General features: G+C 49.9%; 1 long non-coding RNA gene across 1 annotated transcript; it reads left to right on the forward strand.

Moving 5' to 3' along the window:
- The first annotated feature begins 4,629 nt into the window (after window positions 1–4,629).
- Window positions 4,630–7,665, forward strand: LOC123357471. The gene is made up of 3 exons (XR_006575559.1): window positions 4,630–5,065; window positions 7,229–7,311; window positions 7,623–7,665. It is a non-coding gene; the product is annotated as an uncharacterized LOC123357471 (long non-coding RNA).
- The last annotated feature ends 11,014 nt before the right edge of the window (window positions 7,666–18,679 follow it).

An 18,679-nucleotide genomic window follows, 5' to 3' on the forward strand; every position in this document is an offset into this window, starting at 1 on the left:
CCCTGACCCTGGGAAGGAGTCGGGGACTCTAGTGATGTCACTGATCCTGGGCTCCATCTCACAGCCCAGCTCAGCGAGTCGCCCTTCCCCATGGAGCAGCCCTGTGGGGCTGGCTCTGTCTGCAGCGGCTGCGTTATCGGCCTCTGATCTCTGTCACCATCTCGTCGTTAACAGCAGTTCCATTAATAAGCAATGGGGGTTTCTCCATGAATGTGAGGGCCTGAATTCTCACCTCTCCCATCTTCTCCTTCCCCTAGAGACGCTGCGACAGGAGCTGGGGAGCGACACAGGTACATGTCTGTCTCTGACGGGCCGTGGGGAGATTTCAGACTCATAACCATGTTAGCGACAGGGGATTGCAGCCTCCAGCCCCGATGTGCAGCTGGAAATGGTGGAACAATGTGAAGCCGGGTGACCCCTGTGGCTGACTCACTCCTGCCGTGACGTGTGACGGATTCAGAGCGAATCCGGATCTCAGGGGTGTGTTTCCCTTTGGGGAAAGGAACAACCACCTGAATGGTGTGAGAGAGGATGAAACAAGGACAATAATCTCCAGACCCTGAGGCGTCTGAGAGCTTCCACGAGCGAGTGGAAGTGATCAGATGTGGGCAGCAGAGTCTCGGGCGTGAGGAGGGGGGGGGTCACGTTTTTCATACTGACTTCAAAAAAAGGGGTCCCCCCGTTTTTTTTCTTTTGGCAAACCCCTGACAGTTAGCAAGGAATAAGAATAAAACCCGTAACAAGGCCGATCCTATAAAACGTGCATGTGTGCGTCTCAAGAGGCTGACGGAGAAGGGGTGTCCCTGAGGGCGAAACGTGCAGGAAGTGAGATTTCCTTTGCTGAAGATGATAAGAAATCTGTCCCCCTGCGCTGGGGGAATGTGCCGACAGGCTCAGATCCAGTTCCTGTCTCGGCACCGGACGGGTTTTGCGTGGTTCCCCCTCTGCTGTCTCCCAAAACTAAGTGATTGCAATGGCAAATGAAATTGAATGTGGATAAATGTAAAGTAATGCACATTGGGAAAAATAACCCCAACTATACATACAATATGATGGGGGCTAATTTAGCTACGAGTCAGGAAAAAGATCTTGGAGTCATTGTGGATAGTTCTCTGAAGATGTCCACGCAGTGTGCAGAGGCGGTCAAAAAAGCAAACGGGATGTTAGGAGTCATTAAAAAGGGGATAGAGAATAAGGCTGAGAATATATTTGAGATGTATTTGAGATGTGGGCGTATATAAATCCATGGTACGCCCACATCTCAAATACTGTGTACAGATGTGGTCTCCTCACCTCAAAAAAGATATTCTAGCACTAGAAAAGGTTCAGAAAAGGGCAACTAAAATGATTAGGGGTTTGGAGAGGGTCCCATACGAGGAAAGATTAAAGAGGCTAGGACTCTTCAGCTTGGAAAAGAGGAGACTAAGGAGGGATATGATAGAGGTCTATAAAATCATGAGTGATGTGGAGAAAGTGTATAAGGAAAAGTTATTTACTTATTCCCATAATACAAGAACTAGGGGTCACCAAATGAAATTAATAGGCAGCAGGTTTAAAACAAATAAAAGGACGTTCTTTTTCACACAGCGCACCGTTAACTTGTGGAACTCCTTGCCTGAGGAGGTTGTGAAGGCTAGGACTACAACAGGGTTTAAAAGTGAACTGGATAAATTCATGGAGGTTAAGTCCATTAATGGCTATTAGCCAGGATGGGTAAGGAATGGTGTCCCTAGCCTCTGTTTGTCAGAGGGTGGAGATGGATGGCAGGAGAGAGATCACTTGATCATTGCCTGTTAGGTTCACTCCCTCTGAGGCACCTGGCACTGGCCAGTCGGTAGACAGATACTGGGCTAGATGGACCTTTGGTCTGACCCAGTGTGGCCGTTCTTATGTTCTGTCCTGGGGAACCATCTCAGATTTAAAGGGTCTCGGTGGGTTTAGCCCTGGTGGGAGGGGATGGGTCTGCACTGCCACGATGGAGTCGAAAACGTCTCTGCAGCGAAAGTGCCAGTGAGACTTGTGATGTGAAATGACCTAAAATCTGATCCGAACCCCCCCCCCCCCCAAATAACCCTTCTCCCCCCGACAGGCTGCAGAATAACATTCCCGGGTCCCTCCAGATTCTCCCAGCCTGCCCGGGGAAGGGAAATGGATGCAGCAGAACTGGCTCAGGTAGGGATGCTGAGGACATGCTGGGGGGGGGGGGGGGAAGGTTCCTGTACGAGCCAGAGGGACAGGGAAGACACGGGAAGTGGGAGTTTGATTTAAGGGTGGGAGGGTGCAGGCCGTGCACGGGGTGGAGAAAGGGAGGGGGACGAGCTGTGATGGACCTACTGGGACTTGGTAAACCTGGGGCCGAGTTTTTAGGAAGAGCCACGTAGCGGTTGGGTCGTGGGTGGGACTCCCCTGACGCTGTATCCATTTGATTGGCTCCTCTCCCCCAGGAATAGGGGGGCTGTGAGTGGAGCAGCAGGTCCTGAGTGTTGGACTCTTGCTCTTTCAGGGGCCGGTGACCTTCGAGGAGGTGGCTGTGTATTTCGCCAGGGAGGAGTGGGCTCTGCTGGACCCCGCTCAGAGAGCCCTCTACAGGGATGTCATGCAGGAGAACTATGAGAATGTGACCTCGCTGGGTAAGGGTTCCTGTTCCTTCGGTTCTTGGAAGGGGAAATGAAGAGTTAAGGTTCATGCTACCCCCCAATGCCACCTCTACTCTGTCCTGTTTCAGCATCACCCCAATATGCCAGTGACACACACACAGCACCAGAGGCCCTCCCCTGCTGCAGAACACTTTGAGAACAGCACAAAGTCGAACAACTTCTCTTGGCTGAGGCAAAACTTGGCTTTAGGTCCAGCCTAGCAAACAGAAGCGTCCGATCCCTGGCCGAGCCCGCAGAGGTGGAGCCTACACCACACGAGCCATCACAGACTTGCAAAGTATCACCGCGTCTTCGCCCCTGAGGGTTAAGAACGGCCAGGCTGGGTCAGACCAAAGGTCCATCGAGCCCAATGTCCTGTCTGCCGGCACTGGTCAATGCCAGGTGCCCCAGAGGGAATGAACAGAGCAGGGAATCACCAAGGGATCCATCCCAGCTGTCACGGAGTGTGGGGGAGTCAGGGCCCTGCACCCCCACTCCCTACAATTGACCGGGACTCTCAGCCAGCCAGTAACACAGGTGGTTTATTAGACAATAGGAACACAGTCCCGAGCAGGGCTTGTAGGTACAACCAGCACCCCTCAGCCAGGTCCCTCTGGGGGGCAAGGAGCTTAGACCCCAGACTTGGGGTTCCTCCCTCTTCCCAGCCAGCCCCAAACTGAAACCCAAAACCCCTCCAGCCGGCTCCCTCCCCCTTTGTCCAGTTTCCCTGCCCACCCCCCTTCCTGGCTCAGGTACCGTCCCTCACCTAAAGTCGTCCCCTGCTCTCCCATCCCCCGTGCAGACAGTCCCTGTAAAACTAAACGACATTCCCAGGTCAATCCGCCCCGCTCCCTCCTGCGTCACACCAGCGTCCTGCAAATGATTCCTTCTGAGTCATTGCGTCTATGACCGTTCTCGAGGGCCAGCACGTGTTTCCCCCAGGGTGCCGACACCGCTCACGGCAAGAACACACCCTTGTGCGCCTTTAGTGTTGCAACCTGCAACGCTCGGGAATGAAATGAGGCATCTTTGCTCCTTCAAGGATCCCACGCCCCTCCCTTTATATCAGTCACAGCTCTGCCAAGCTGCTCCAATGACTCCCTCCATCATCCAGGTACAGCTGGACCTGGGCACGCCGCTAGAGGGCGTGCGGATAAATGCTGGGATTCCCATCTCTGAACACAACACAAACAGTGGCATGTTCTCTTAGTCGTTCCTACTCTCTGTTACAAATTTGTAGATTTTTATGGCCAAAGGGAGTATTCGGTTGTCTACTCTGACCTTCTGTATAATACCGACCGTAGCGTTTTCTGCTGTACCTTTTGTATTGAGTCGAACACCTTGCGTTAGACTAAATCATCATCCAGAAAGGCATCCAGTCTTGACTTGAAGACTCCCAAGAGAAGGCGAATCCCGTTTCCTCGGTAGCGCAGTAACCTTTGCACCATCCTTACTGCACCATGGTCAGGGGTTAGAGGGCAGAGTTAAGGTGATGTTGCCAGGATGGTATGAACTTTCATGCTTCATTTCCTGGTTTTCAGAGCTCTACAATTAGTCACCGTCCATGTTCTGGAAGGACACACGGCAGCCCTTGGCAACCCTAAGTGAATTCCCTGAGCCTAGACTATCTTTTTTTTTTTTTGGTTCAGGGTGTGAGTCTTCGTACCCTGTAAGCATGTGACCGAGCGAAGTGTGCTGCCAGGTTCGAAAGTGCAGACCAAGTCGTCATCTGCCGGTGGATATTAGAGCACTGTAAAATATTGCTCTTAGCCCTGAAATTGTGGTTTCGATGGGCACAACGCCCCAGAGGAGCTCCTGCAGAATACAGGAAAAATGCATCACACGCAGTAGCTCCCTGAACCCCACCAACTCTTCCCACCTTCTGTGTGACTCTGTTTTTCGCTTGTCCTCTCTTTCTCGGAAAGAAGCAGGTGGTTTCCCTGTTGGCTACAATCTTCACCTGCTAGGCCATGGAGCTACAGTTTCAGTGTTTTAAGGACTCCCCTGTGAGGATGATTGTCTGGCAGGGTGTTTTCCCAGCAGAGATGGAGTGTGTTCAGTCCCTCTTTAAGCAGAACGGCCTACACGTTTGAGCCTCCTTGGCGCTAGCCTCGGCGTATTGCTAGGTTAAAATGGCCTTGGGTTAAAATAATAATACATTTGTGAGCAATCCCCTTGAGCTCACCTGATATCCTTTCCCCATGCAGAGTTTCCAGTTTTCCCACCTGATGAGCTCTCTCAGCCTCAACAAGGCAAAGACCTGTGGGTCCCAGATCTCCATGATTCAGAGGAAAGCGAGATCCTGAGCGGTACTTGCCCAAGGGAGGAATCATTCAGCCAATTCGAAATCTGTCCGTGGCTGAAGGAAACAGCTGGGATTCCCGACAGAGACCTTGGGAGTTCTCCGAGTTCAGGATTGTCCCCAGCAGGTGTGTATCCTCCGGGCAGATGTCACTCGTGACTTTCTACCTATCCTGTGCGACACCTGGCAGTAGCTCCCTCCTTCACCTCCCTTCCCCTAAGTGCTTGGACGGGATTTACAGGCAGAATTGATCCCCTCTACCCCGTGGGAAAGAATTTTGGGGAAATTCAGTCCCTGAGTTACGTCCATCTTTCCAGCCCTTCTTTGGTTGACCAGGATGGTGATAGTGACCATGAAATGCTCAGGGAGATTAGAGAGGCTGTAAAAATAATCTCTGTAATGGGACATTTCAACTATCCCCATGTTGAGTGGGTCCATGTCACCTCAGGCTGGGATGCAGAGAGAAAGTGTCTTGACACCATAAATGACTGTTTCTTGGAGCAGCTATTCCTGGAACCCACCAGAGAAGAGGTAATCCTTGATTTAGTCCTAGGTGGAGCCAAGGATCTGGTCCAAGAGGTGAATGTAGCTGGACCACTTGGTAATAGCGCCCATAATATAATTAAATTCAACATCCCTGTGGAAGGGGGAAAACACCAAAGAACCCCACCATAGTAGCATTTAATTTCAGAAAGGGGACTGGCACCCACATGAGGACGTTGGTTTACCAGAAATTAAAAGGTACGTTCTCAAAAGAGAAATGCCTGCAAACTGCATGGAAACATAAAAACATGACAGTGGAAGCCCAAATTAAGTATGTGTCTTAAATTTAAAAAAAAACAACTAGTAAGGCAACCAAGAAAGTGCCGCCATGTCTAACCTACGAAGTAAAAGAAGCTGTTAGAGGCAAAAAGGAAGTAAAATCCTACTGAGGAAAATAGAAAGGAACAGAAACTGTGGAAAGCCACGGGAACCGAGCCTTTGTGGGTCACAACTGACAATACCCAAATTCAGGACAAACTGCTGAGAAATAGGGCAGAGATACCCCAAAACAGGAGGTTATTTTCCCCTGAGAGATACCAGACCAGCAACAAAAGTAAACCTCCGTTTCACCCCACTGGCTAACAAGAAGTCAGAACAGCAGTTTCCTTGGGAATTCCAGTCCCTTGTGTCACCAACAAAAACACTAGACTAGAAATGAGTGGTTCTTTAAAACCAATGTAATCAAATAAGAGGTTCTTCTGATCCCAAAGGACTAGCCACACACCCGGGTCAAATCAGATCTTACCCAAAAATCACGCTGCTGCTAATCCTTTAGGATCTAAAATCTAAAGGTTTATAGAAAGAAAGAAAGAGGAGAGTTAAGAATCATTAAAAAGGGATAGAGAATAAGACAGAGAATATATTATTGCCCTTATATAAATCCATGGTACGCCCACATCTCGAATACTGCGTACAGATGTGGTCTCCTCATCTCAGAAAACATATTCTAGCACTAGAAAAGGTTCAGAAAAGGGCAACTAAAATGATTAAATTTGAAACGGGTCCCGTATGAGGAGAGATTAAAGAGGCTAGGACTCTTCAGCTTGGAAAAGAGGAGACTAAGGGGGGATATGATAGAGGTCTATAAAATCATGAGTGATGTGGAGAAAGTGGATAAGGAAAAATTATTTACTTATTCCCATAATACAAGAACTAGGGGTCACCAAATGAAATTAATGGGCAGCAGGTTTAAAACAAATAAAAGGAAGTTCTTCACACAGCGCACAGTCAACTTGTGGAACTCCTTGCCTGAGGAGGTTGTGAAGGCTAGGACTATAACAGGGTTTAAAAGAGAACTGGATAAATCCATGGAGGTTAAGTCCATTAATGGCTGTTAGCCAGGATGGGTAAGGAATGGTGTCCCTAGCCTCTGTTTGTCAGAGAGTGGAGATGGATGGCAGGAGAGAGATCACTTGATCATTACTTGTTGGGTTCACTCCCTCTGGGGCACCTGGCACTGGCTAGTCAGTAGACAGATACTGGGCTAGATGGACCTTTGGTTTGACCCAGTGTGGCCGTTCTTATGTTCTGTCCTGGGGAACCATCTCAGATTTAAAGGGTCTCGGTGGGTTTAGCCCTGGTGGGAGGGGATGGGTCTGCACTGCCGCGATGGAGCATTTTCCCAGCGTGGGAGTCGAAAACGTCTTTGCAGAGAAAGTGCCAGTGAGACTTGTGATGTGAAATGACCTAAAGTCTGATCCGAACCTCTCCCCCGCCCACACACAAATAACCCTTCTCCCCCCGACAGGCTGCAGAATAACATCCCCGGGTCCCTCCAGATTCTCCCAGCCCGCCCGGGGAAGGGAAATGGATGCAGCAGACCTGGCTCAGGTAGGGATGCTGAGGACATGCTGTGGGCGGGTTCCCGTACGAGCCAGAGGGACAGGGAAGAGGGAGTTTGATTTAAGGGTGGGAGGGTGCAGGCCGTGCACGGGGTGGAGAAAGGGAGGGGGACGAGGTGTGATGGACTTACTGGGACTTGGTAAACCTGGGGCCGAGTTTTTAGGAAGAGCCACGTGGCGGTTGGGTTCTGGGTGGGACTCCCCTGACGCTGTATCCATTTGATGGGCTGCTCTCCCCCAGGAATAGTGGGGCTGTGATTGGGGCAGCAGGTTCTGAGTGTTGGACTCTTGCTCTTTCAGGGGCCGGTGACCTTCGAGGAGGTGGCTGTGCATTTCACCAAGGAAGAGTGGGCTCTGCTGGACCCCGCTCAGAGAGCCCTCTACAGGGATGTCATGCAGGAGAACTATGAGAATGTGACCTCGCTGGGTAAGGGTTCCTGTCCCCTCGGTTCTTGGAAGGGGAAATGAAGAGATAAGGTTCACGCTACCCCCCAATGCCACCTCTACTCTGCCCTGTTTCAGCATCTCCCCAATATGCCAGTGACACACACACAGCACCAGAGGCCCTCCCCTGCTGCAGAACACTTTGAGAACAGCACAAAGTCGAACAACTTCTCTTGGCTGAGGCAAAACTTGGCTTTAGGTCCAGCCTAGCAAACAGAAGCGTCCGATCCCTGGCCGGGCCCGCAGAGGTGGAGCCTACACCACACGAGCCATCTCAGACCTGCAAACTATCACCGCGTCTTCGCCCCTGAGGGTTAAGAACGGCCAGGCTGGGTCAGACCAAAGGTCCATCTAGCCCAGCGTCCTATCTGCCGACACTGGTCAATGCCGGGTGCCCCAGAGGGACTGAACAGAGCAGGAAATCACCAAGGGATCCATCCCAGCTGTCACGGAGTGTGGGGGAGTCAGGGCCCTGCACTCCCACTCCCTGCGATTCACCGGGACTCTCAACTAGCCAGTAACACAGAAGGTTTATTAGACAATGGGAACACAGTCCCGAGCAGGGCTTGTAGGTACAACCAGCACCCCTCAGCCAGGTCCCTCTGGGGGGCAAGGAGCTTAGACCCCAGACTTGGGGTTCCTGCCTCTTCCCAGCCAGCCCCAAACTGAAACCCAAAACCCCTCCAGCCGGCTCCCTCCCCCTTTGTCCAGCTTCCCTGCCCACCCCCCCTTCCTGGCTCAGGTCCTGTCCCTCACCTAAAGTCGTCCCCTGCTCTCCCATCCCCCGTGCAGACAGTCCCAGTAAAACTAAACGACATTCCCAGGTCAATCCGCCCCGCTCCCTCCTGCGTCACACCAGCGTCCTGCAAATGATTCCTTCTGAGTCATTGCGTCTATTACCGTTCTCAAGGGCCAGCACGTGTTTCCCCCAGGGTGCCGACACCGCTCACGGCAAGAACACACCCTTGTGCGCCTTTAGTGTTGCAACCTGCAACGCTCGGGAATGAAATGAGGCATCTTTGCTCCTTCAAGGATCCCACGCCCCTCCCTTTATATCAGTCACAGCTCTGCCAAGCTGCTCCAACGACTCCCTCCATCATCCAGTTACAGCTGGACCTGGGCACGCCGCTGGAGGGCGTGCGGATAAATGCTGGGATTCCCATCTCTGAACACAACACAAACAGTGGCATGTTCTCTTAGTCCTTCCTCATCTCTGTTATAAATTTGTAGGTTTTATGGCCAAAGGGAGTATTCGGTTGTCTACTCTGACCTTCTGTATAACACCAACCGTAGCGTTTTCTGCTGTACCTTTTGTATTGAGTCAAACACCTTGCGTTAGACTATATCATCACCCACAAAGGCATCCAGTCTTGACTTGAAGACTCCCAAGAGAAGGCGAATCCCCTGTTTCCTCGGTAGCGCAGTAACCATTGCACCATCCTTACTGCACCATGGTCAGGGGTTAGAGGGCGGAGTTAAGGTGATGTTGCCAGGATGGTATGAACTTTCACGCTTCATTTCCTGGTTTTCAGAGCTCTACAATTAGTCACCGTCCACGTTCTGGAAGGACACACGGCAGCCCTTGGCAACCCTAAGTGAATTCCCTGAGCCTAGACTATCTTTTTTTTTTTTTTTTTTTGGTTCAGGGTGTGAGTCTTCGCACCCTGTAAGCATGTGACCGAGCGAAGTGTGCTGCCAGATTTGAAAGCACAGACCAAGTCGTCATCTGCTGGTGGATATTAGAGCACTGTAAAATATTGCTCTTAGCCCTGAAATTGTGGTTTCGATGGGCACAAAGCCCCAGAGGAGCTCCTGCAGAATGCAGGAAAAATGCATCACACGCAATAGCTCCCTGAACCCCACCAACTCTTCCCACCTTCTGTGTGACTCTGTTTTTCGCTTGTCCTCTCTTTCTCGGAAAGAAGCAGGTGGTTTCCCTGCTGGCTGCAATCTTCACCTGCTAGGCCATGGAGTTACAGTCTCAGTGTTTTAAGGACTCCCCTGTGAGGATGATTGTCTGGCAGGGTGTTTTCCCAGCAGAGATGGAGTGTGTTCAGTCCCTCTTTAAGCAGAACGGCCTACACGTTTGAGCCTCCTTGGCGCTAGCCTCAGCATATTGCTAGGTTAAAATGGCCTTGGGTTAAAATAATAATACATTTGTGAGCAATCCCCTTGAGCTCACCTGATATCCTTTCCCCATGCAGAGTTTCCAGTTTTCCCACCTGATGAGCTCTCTCAGCCTCAACAAGGCAAAGACCTGTGGGTCCCAGATCTCCATGATTCAGAGGAAAGCGAGATCCTGAGCGGTACCTGCCCAAGGGAGGAATCATTCAGCCAATTCAAAATCTGTCCATGGCTGAAGGAAACAGCTGGGATTCCCGACAGAGACCTTGGGAGTTCTCCGAGTTCAGGATTGTCCCCAGCAGGTGTGTATCCTCCGGGCAGATGTCACTCGTGACTTTCTACCTATCCTGTGCGACACCTGGCAGTAGCTTCCTCCTTCACCTCCCTTCCCCTGAGTGCTTCGACAGGATTTACAGGCAGAATTGATCCCCCCCGCTACCCCGTGGGAAAGAATTTTGGGGAAATTCAGTCCCTGAGTTATGTCCATCTTTCCAGCCCTTCTTTGGTTGACCAGGATGGTGATAGTGACCATGAAATGCTCAGGGAGATTAGAGAGGCTGTAAAAATAATCTCCGTAATGGGACATTTCAACTATCCCCATGTTGAGTGGGTCCATGTCACCTCAGGCTGGGATGCAGAGAGAAAGTGTCTTGACACCATAAATGACTGTTTCTTGGAGCAGCTAGTCCTGGAACCCACCAGAGAAGAGGCAATCCTTGATTTAGTCCTAAGTGGAGCCAAGGATCTGGTCCAAGAGGTGAATGTAGCTGGACCACTTGGTAATAGCGCCCATAATATAATTAAATTCAACATCCCTGTGGAAGGGGGAAAACACCAAAGAACCCCACCATAGTAGCATTTAATTTCAGAAAGGGGACCGGCACCCACATGAGGACGTTGGTTTACCAGAAATTAAAAGGTACGGTCTCAAAAGAGAAATACCTACAAACTGCATGGAAACTTAAAAACACGACAGTGGAAGCTCAAATTAAATACACGTTCTAAATTTAAAAAAAAAACCTAGTAAGCCGACCAAGAAAGTGCCGCCGTGTCTAACCTACGAAGTAAAAGAAGCTGTTAGAGGCAAAAAGGAAGTAAAATCCTACTGAGGAAAATAGAAAGGCACAGAAACTGTGGAAAGCCACGGGAACCGAGCCTTTGTGGGTCACAACTGACAATACCCAAATTCAGGACAAACTGCTGAGAAATAGGGCAGAGATACCCCAAAACAGGAGGTTATTTTCCCCTGAGAGATACCAGACCAGCAACAAAAGTAAACTTCCGTTTCACCCCACTGGCTAACAAGAAGTCAGAACAGCAGTTTCCTTGGGAATTCCAGTCCCTTGTGTCACCAGCAAAAACACTAGACTAGAAATGAGTGGTTCTTTAAAACCAATTTAATCAAATAAGAGGTTCTTCTGATCCCAAAGGACTAGCCGCACACCCGGGTCAAATCAGATCTTACCTAAAAATCACTCTGCTGCTAATCCTTTAGGATCTAAAATCTAAAGGTTTATTTATAGAAAGAAAGAAAGAGGAGAGTTAAGAATCATTAAAAAGGGATAGAGAATAAGATAGAGAATATATTATTGCCCTTATATAATTCCATGGTACGCCCACATCTCGAATACTGCGTACAGATGTGGTCTCCTCATCTCAGAAAAGATGTACTGGTACTAGAAAAGGTTCAGAAAAGAGCAGCTAAAATTATTAGGGGTTTGAAACGGGTCCCGTATGAGGAGAGATTAAAGAGGCTAGGACTCTTCAGCTTGGAAAAGAGGAGACTAAGGGGGGATATGATAGAGGTCTATAAAAGCATGAGTGATGTGGAGAAAGTGGATAAGGAAAAGTTATTTACTTATTCCCATAATACAAGAACTAGGGGTCACCAAATGAAATTAATGGGCAGCAGGTTTAAAACAAATAAAAGGAAAAGTTCTTCTTCATGCAGCGCACAGTCAACTTGTGGAACTCCTTACCTGAGGAGGTTGTGAAGGCTAGGACTACAACAGGGTTTAAAGTGAACTGGATAAATCCATGGAGGTTAAGTCCATTAATGGCTATTAGCCAGGATGGGTAAGGAATGGTGTCCCTAGCCTCTGTTTGTCAGAGGATGGAGATGGATGGCAGGAGAGAGATCACTTGATCATTACCTGTTGGGTTCACTCCCTCTGGGGCACCTGGCATTGGCCACTGTCGGAAGACAGGATACTGGGCTGGATGGACCTTTGGTCTGACCCAGTACGGCCGTTCTTATGTTCTTGGTTCAGACTTGTAGCAGTGATGGAATAAACTTCTGGCTTGATAAGTCTCTGGTTGCTTCTAGATAACTGGACGGTCCTCAGTCCCTGAGTCCCATCAGTATAAGTCCATAGTCCAGAGGTTTGAGTAGGAAAGAGGGTGGAGCAGGATAGAGACACGGTGGAGGTGTTTCCAGGGCCTTTTATAGCTTCTGCCACGTGGAGGGAAACCCATGGCTTCAAACAAAGCCCTCGGCACAGCTAGTGGAAAATTACAGATCCAAGATGGAGTTTGGAGTCACGTGGCAATGCCTGACTTCACTTAGTCCTGGCAGGAAAGTCCATTAAGAATAGGGTGCTCAAGGCAGGACTAATCCCCAGATAGATTTTTGCCCCAAATCCCTAAATGGTCCCCTCAAGGAGTCAGCTCACAACCCTGGGTTTAGCAGGCCAATGCGCAAACCACTGAGCTGTCCCTCCCCCCTTTAATGGGCCATGCAATTTGCATAGTCCCTCCAGGATGCGCTGGCTAACTACCGCGTGGGTGTTACCCCAGGAGCAAACATTTGAAATACAGGTAGAGCCAATATTCATAACTACATGCATGCTAAGAGCATAATCATATTCAGCAAATCATAGCCTTTCCATAGACATCTTCCGTGCCCCGTTTTGTAGAAGATTGGTTGCAAAGCTCTAACAACAGTGGTTGCAACAATGACCTATATGGTCATAGTTTAATCAGAGAACGTCACAGCCACGTGTAAAAAATATAACCCGGCAGGCCAAAAAAGAATTTGCAGAGCAGCTAGCCGAAGACTCAAAAAGTAACAACAACAAAATTTTGAAGACCGCCAGAAGCAGGACGCTTGCTAAACAGACAGGGGGACCACTGGCCGATCGAGGTATTATAACAGCACTCAAGGATGATAAGGCCATTGTGGAGAAACTAAATTAATTCTTTGCGTCAGTCTTCCCTGCAGAGATTGTGAGGGAGATTCCCAGACCTGAGCCATTCTTTTTAGGTGACAAATGTGAGGAACTGTCCCAGATTGAGGTGTCATTAGAAGAGGTTTTGGAAAAAATTATAAATTAAACTACAGTAAGTCCACAGGATCAGATGGGATTCGCCCAAGAGTTCTGAAGGAAGTCAAATGTGAAATTGCAGAGCTGCTGACTGTGGTATGTAAGCTATCACTGAAATCAGCTTCTGTACCAGATGACTGGAAGATAGCTAATGCAATGCCAATTTTTAAAAAAAGGCTCCAGAAGCGATCCCAGCAATTACAGGCCAGTAAGCCTAACTTCAATATTTGGCAAATTGGTTGAAACTCTAGTAAACAGAATTATCAGACTCATAGATGAACATGATTTTTTGGGGAAGAGTCAACATGACTTTTGTAAAGGAAAATCATTCCTCGCCAATGTACTAGAATTCTTTGAGGGAGTCAGCCAGCATGTGGACAAGGGTGAGCCAATGAATCTAGTGTTCTTAGATGTCCGAAAGCCTTTGACAAGGTCTCTCACCCAAGGCTCTTAAGCAAAGTAAACTGTCATGGATTAAGAAGGAAGGTCCTCTCAGGATCTGGTTAAAAGAGAGGAAACAAACCAGGAATAAATGTTAAATTGTCAGAATGGAGAGAGTATCAGAGGGGTAGCCGTGTTAGTCTGGATCTGTTAAAGCAGCAAAGAATCCTGTGGCACCTTATAGACTAACAGACGTTTTGCAGCATGAGCTTTCGTGGGTGAATACCCACTTCGTCGGATGCAAGTAGTGGAAATTTCCAGGGGCAGGTATATATATGCAAGCAAGAAGCAAGCTAGAGATAATGAGGTTAGTTCAATCAGGGAGGATGAGGCCCTGTTCTAGCAGTAGAGTTGTGAAAACCAAGGGAGGAGAAACTGGATCTGTAGTTGGCAAGCCATTCACAGTCTTTGTTTAATCCTGAGCTGATGGTGTCAAATTTGCAGATGAACTGAAGCTCAGCAGTTTCTCTGAAGTCTGGTCCTGAATTTTTTTTGCCGCAGGATGGCCACCTTAAGATCTGCTATTGTGTGGCCATGGAGGTTGAAGTGTTCTCCTACAGGTTTTTGTATATTGCCATTCCTAATATCTGATTTGTGTCCATTTATCCTTTTCCTTAGAGACTGTCCAGTTTGGCCGATGTACATAGCAGAGGGGCATTGCTGGCATATGATGGCGTATATTACATTGGTGGATGTGCAGGTGACTGAACCGGTGATGGTGTGGCTGATCTGGTTAGGTCCTGTGATGGTGTCGCTGGTGTAGATATGTGGGCAGAGTTGGCATCGAGGTTTGTTGCATGGGTTGGTTCCTGAGCTAGAGTTACTATGGTGCGGTGTGCAGTTACTGGTGAGAATATGCTTCAGGTTGTCTGTGGGCGAGGACTGGCCTGCCACCCAAGGCCTGTGAAAGTGTGGGATCATTGTCCAGGATGGGTTGTAGATCCCTGATGATGCGTTGGAGGGGTTTTAGCTGGGGACTGTATGTGATGGCCAGTGGAGTCCTGTTGGTTTCTTTCTTGGGTTTGTCTTGCAGTAGGAGGCTTCTGGGTACATGTCTGGCTCTGTTGATCTGTTTATTTCCTCGTGCGGGTACTGTAGTTTTGAGAATGCTTGGTGGAGATTTTGTAGGTGTTGGTCTCTGTCTGAGGGGTTAGAGCAGATGCGGTTGTACCTCAGTGATTGGCTGTAGACAATGGATCTTGTGGTGTGCCCGGGATGGAAGCTGGAGGCATGAAGGTAGGCATAGCGGTCGGTAGGTTTTCGGTATAGGGTGGTGTTAATGTGACCATCACTTATTTGCACCGTGGTGTCTAGGAAGTGGACCTCCCGTGTAGATTGGTCCAGGCTGAGGTTGATGGTGGGGTGGAAGCTGTTGAAATCGTGGTGGAATTTTTCCAGAGTCTCCTTCCCATGGGTCCAGATGATGAAGATGTCATCAATGTAGCGTAGGTAGAGAAGGGGCGTGAGTGGACGGGAGCTGAGGAAGCGTTGTTCCAGGTCGGCCATAAAAATATTGGCATATTGTGGGGCCATGCGGGTGCCCATAGCAGTGCCACTGATCTGGAGATATATATTGTCATCAAATTTGAAATAGTTGTGTGTGAGGATAAAGGCACAGAGCTCAGCAACCAGTTGTGCTGTGGCATCATCAGGGATACTGTTCCTGACTGCTTGTATTCCATCTGTGTGTGGGATGTTTGTGTAGAGAGCCTCTACATCCATGGTGGTTAGGATGGTGTTTTCTGGAAGGTCACCAATGCATTGTAGTTTCCTCAGGAAATCAGTGGTGTCACGGAGATAGCTGGGAGTGCTGGTGGCATAGGGTCTGAGTAGAGAGTCCACATATCCAGACAGTCCTTCAGTGAGAGTGCCAATGCCCGAGATGATGGGGTGTCCAGGATTTCCGGGTTTGTGGATCTTGGGTAGTAGATAGAATAACCCTGGTCGGGGCTCTAAGGATATGTTGATTTGTTCTGGTGTTAGTATAGGGAGTGTCCTGAGTAGATGATGCAGTTTCTTAGGCCTGGTCTACACTGGGGGGGGGTTCGAACTAAGGTACGCAAGTTCAGCTACGCGAATAGTATAGCTGAACTCGAAGTACCTTAGTTCGAAGTACTTACCCGTCCTTACGCCGCGGGATTGAAGTCCGCGGCTCCCCCGTCAACTCTGCCACCGCCGTTCGCAGTGGTGGAGTTCCAGAGTCGATGGGAGCGCGTTCGGAGTTCACTATATCGCGTCTAGATGAGACGCGATATAGCGAACTTCGAGAAGTCGATTGCTACCCGCCGACCCGGCGGGTAGTATGGACGTACCCTTAGTGTATTCCTCAGTGGGATCTGAGGGAAGTGGCCTGTAGAATTTGGTATTGGAGAGTTGTCTGGCGGCCTCCTTTTGGTAGTCAGACCTGTTCACGATGACTACTGCACCTCCTTTATCAGCCTCTTTGATTATAATGTCAGGATGGTTTCTGAGGCTGTGGATGGCATTGCGTTCTGCACGACTTAGGTTATGAGGCAAGCGATGTTGTTTTTCCACAATTTCTTCCTGTGCACGTCGGCGGAAGCATTCAATGTATAGGTCCAGACTGTCATTTCGACCCTCATGAGGAGTCCATGTGGAGTTCTTCTTCTTGTGCTGTTGGTGGGAGGGTAACTGTGTATCAGTGCGCTGTTCAGTGTTGTCCTGAAAGTATTCTTTGAGTCGGAGACGGCGAAAGTAGACAAAAGATTGCGTTTGAGCACATAATATGGCCTTGGGCCTTTGATCTTTCCTTCCACAGGCACACCATTTACTTCCACTACCTCCTCCCTCACGTTTGCATATAACGGATCATCGGCCTGGTCCTGCCCAAAAGTCTCACGTGCAGTACCCAACTGACCTAATTCTAGGGGGCCTATTTCTACTCTCCCCCCGGGGTGCTCCCACTTGGGCTAGGAACCGCCTCCGAGTCTTCCTTGGCCTGAATTATCTCCTGGTCTCCTGAGCGGGTTCGCCTACCCACAAGGGAAGTTTTTTGATTCTCTGCTAGAATCTTGGTCCCTAATCTTTTATCTGCCCTTCGTTCTCGCCTAGACTTTCGGGGTTTTCCAGGGGATGAGAATAACTCTGGAGCAAATTCGGCAAACATTGGGGTGAGGCTATCTGTAGTTGCCTCCGTCTCAGCCTGGGGGTTGCTACCCTCCCCTGGCTCCATTGGGGTAAGTAAGCTCTCAAACCCGGGGAAGTCTCTACCAATTAAAACAGGGTAGGGGAGCTTGGGGACCACCCCTGCAGAAACCCTGGTAGTATTCCCCTGGATCTCAATCCGTACTGGAATTGTAGGGTAAAAATTCACAGTGCCATGTACGCACGTTACCCCTGTGTTTTTGGCCCGGGTTAGCTGGTCTGTTCCCACCTTCTCCTCCAAGACCAGCGTGACAGCACTCCCGGAATCTATTAATGCTATGGTCTTTATACCATTCATTTTTAGTGGTCTGGTATATCCATGTGAGGTCATTGTGACCCCTACCAGGCCGATTAGGGCCACATTGCTCCCCGTAATCCCCGGGATCACACTGCATAGGTTCTTCCTTGTTGGGGCATTGGGCTGCTATATGCCCCAATTCCCAACACTCATAACACCGCCCCCTCATTCCGGTTGTCACCCTCTGCCTGGGGCTATTTGACCGGCCCCCCACCTCTCTTCCTGGCCTCGAGCCATTCCTCGGTGTCTTTCTTCCCGGATACAGTTCTCCTATAGTTCTCGACAGCTCGGGGCCTTGGGTTTGGGGTTGGCTTCCTGGATGGCCGTGTCTCCCTGCCTGGGGTCTGGAACAGTTCACGGGCTGCCAGCTGTCTTTCCACGAGGGAGACCAACTCATCATAGGTAGAGGGATCATTCTGGCCAACCCAAGACCTGAGACCTGGTGGTAGCCCCCTCATATACTGGTCCAATACCAGTACCTCCATCATCTTCTAAGAGCTAAGGGCCTCAGGGCGCAGCCATTTCTGGGTCAGGTGTATCAGGTCAAACAATTGTGATCGAGGTGTCTTGTCCTCCACTCATGGAACCTCTGGGCTCGCAATGCCGTCGTTACTCCGAACCTGGCCAGGATCTCTGCCTTCAGCTGGGAATAATCTGCTGCAGCCTCTGCAGCCATATTGTAATTGACCTTCTGGGCTTCCCCACACAGGAATGGGGCAAGGATACCAGACCATTGATCTCGGGGCCAGGCCTCCCGGAGGGCTGCTCTTTCAAAAGCCAGGAGGTGTGCCTCCACATCATCCTTCCTTGTCATTTTCTGTAGGCAGTGGCTAGCCCGTACGGTCCGGGTCCCTTCACAGTTGTGATTCTGCTCCATAAGGGCCTTCATCTGGTTCACCAGGTCTTTCAGCAGGGCTGGGTCTTGAGCAGCCTGACTCATCAACAGATGATAGGTCTCCTGCTGCATTCTAGTCGCCTCCTGTTGGGCGGTTGCTTGGACCCGGGTAGCCTCCTGCTGGGCTGTGGTGGCTTGTATAAGGGCCTTGACCACGTTGTCCATCTTCAGGATGGGAGGGTTTTGCCTAACCCTGGTCTAAGTCCCCAGCGCGCAGATTCCACTCCTGACACCACGTGTGGCAAATTGCGGGTACTGTTATGGATTTCGCGCTTTCTCTTCTTTGGGGAAGGTTCAGGGCGCCATTGCTTGCCTCTGAATCGGTATTTTAGTTACCCCACTAGTGTCCTTGAGGAGGGGAGTGGAGAGGGAGGGACCTGGGCCCGCCCTCTTCTCCAGGTCCCAACCCAGGGGCCCTGAGGTTAGTGGTGAACCACTTGAACTGGCGGTTCCTTCCCCTGGGCCACTTCCCTCTCCTGCCCTTCAGCTTGTGGAGGGGCTTCTTGCTCTTCTTCTACACAAGCCAGGTGCCCCTTACCTAGGGTCTTTGGATTTCTCAGCCCACCGCAGCACTCCTCCAAACTTTCCTTTTGTCTCTCTTCAAAACTGTTCTCTGCTCCAACTCCTTCAAACTGCTCTCTGCTCCAATGCCCACACTGTCTGACTG

The sequence above is a fragment of the Mauremys mutica genome, unplaced genomic scaffold, assembly GCF_020497125.1.
Source record: "Mauremys mutica isolate MM-2020 ecotype Southern unplaced genomic scaffold, ASM2049712v1 000668F_np12_subseq_1:102767_obj, whole genome shotgun sequence".
In the NCBI taxonomy this organism is placed as follows: Eukaryota; Metazoa; Chordata; order Testudines; family Geoemydidae; genus Mauremys; species Mauremys mutica.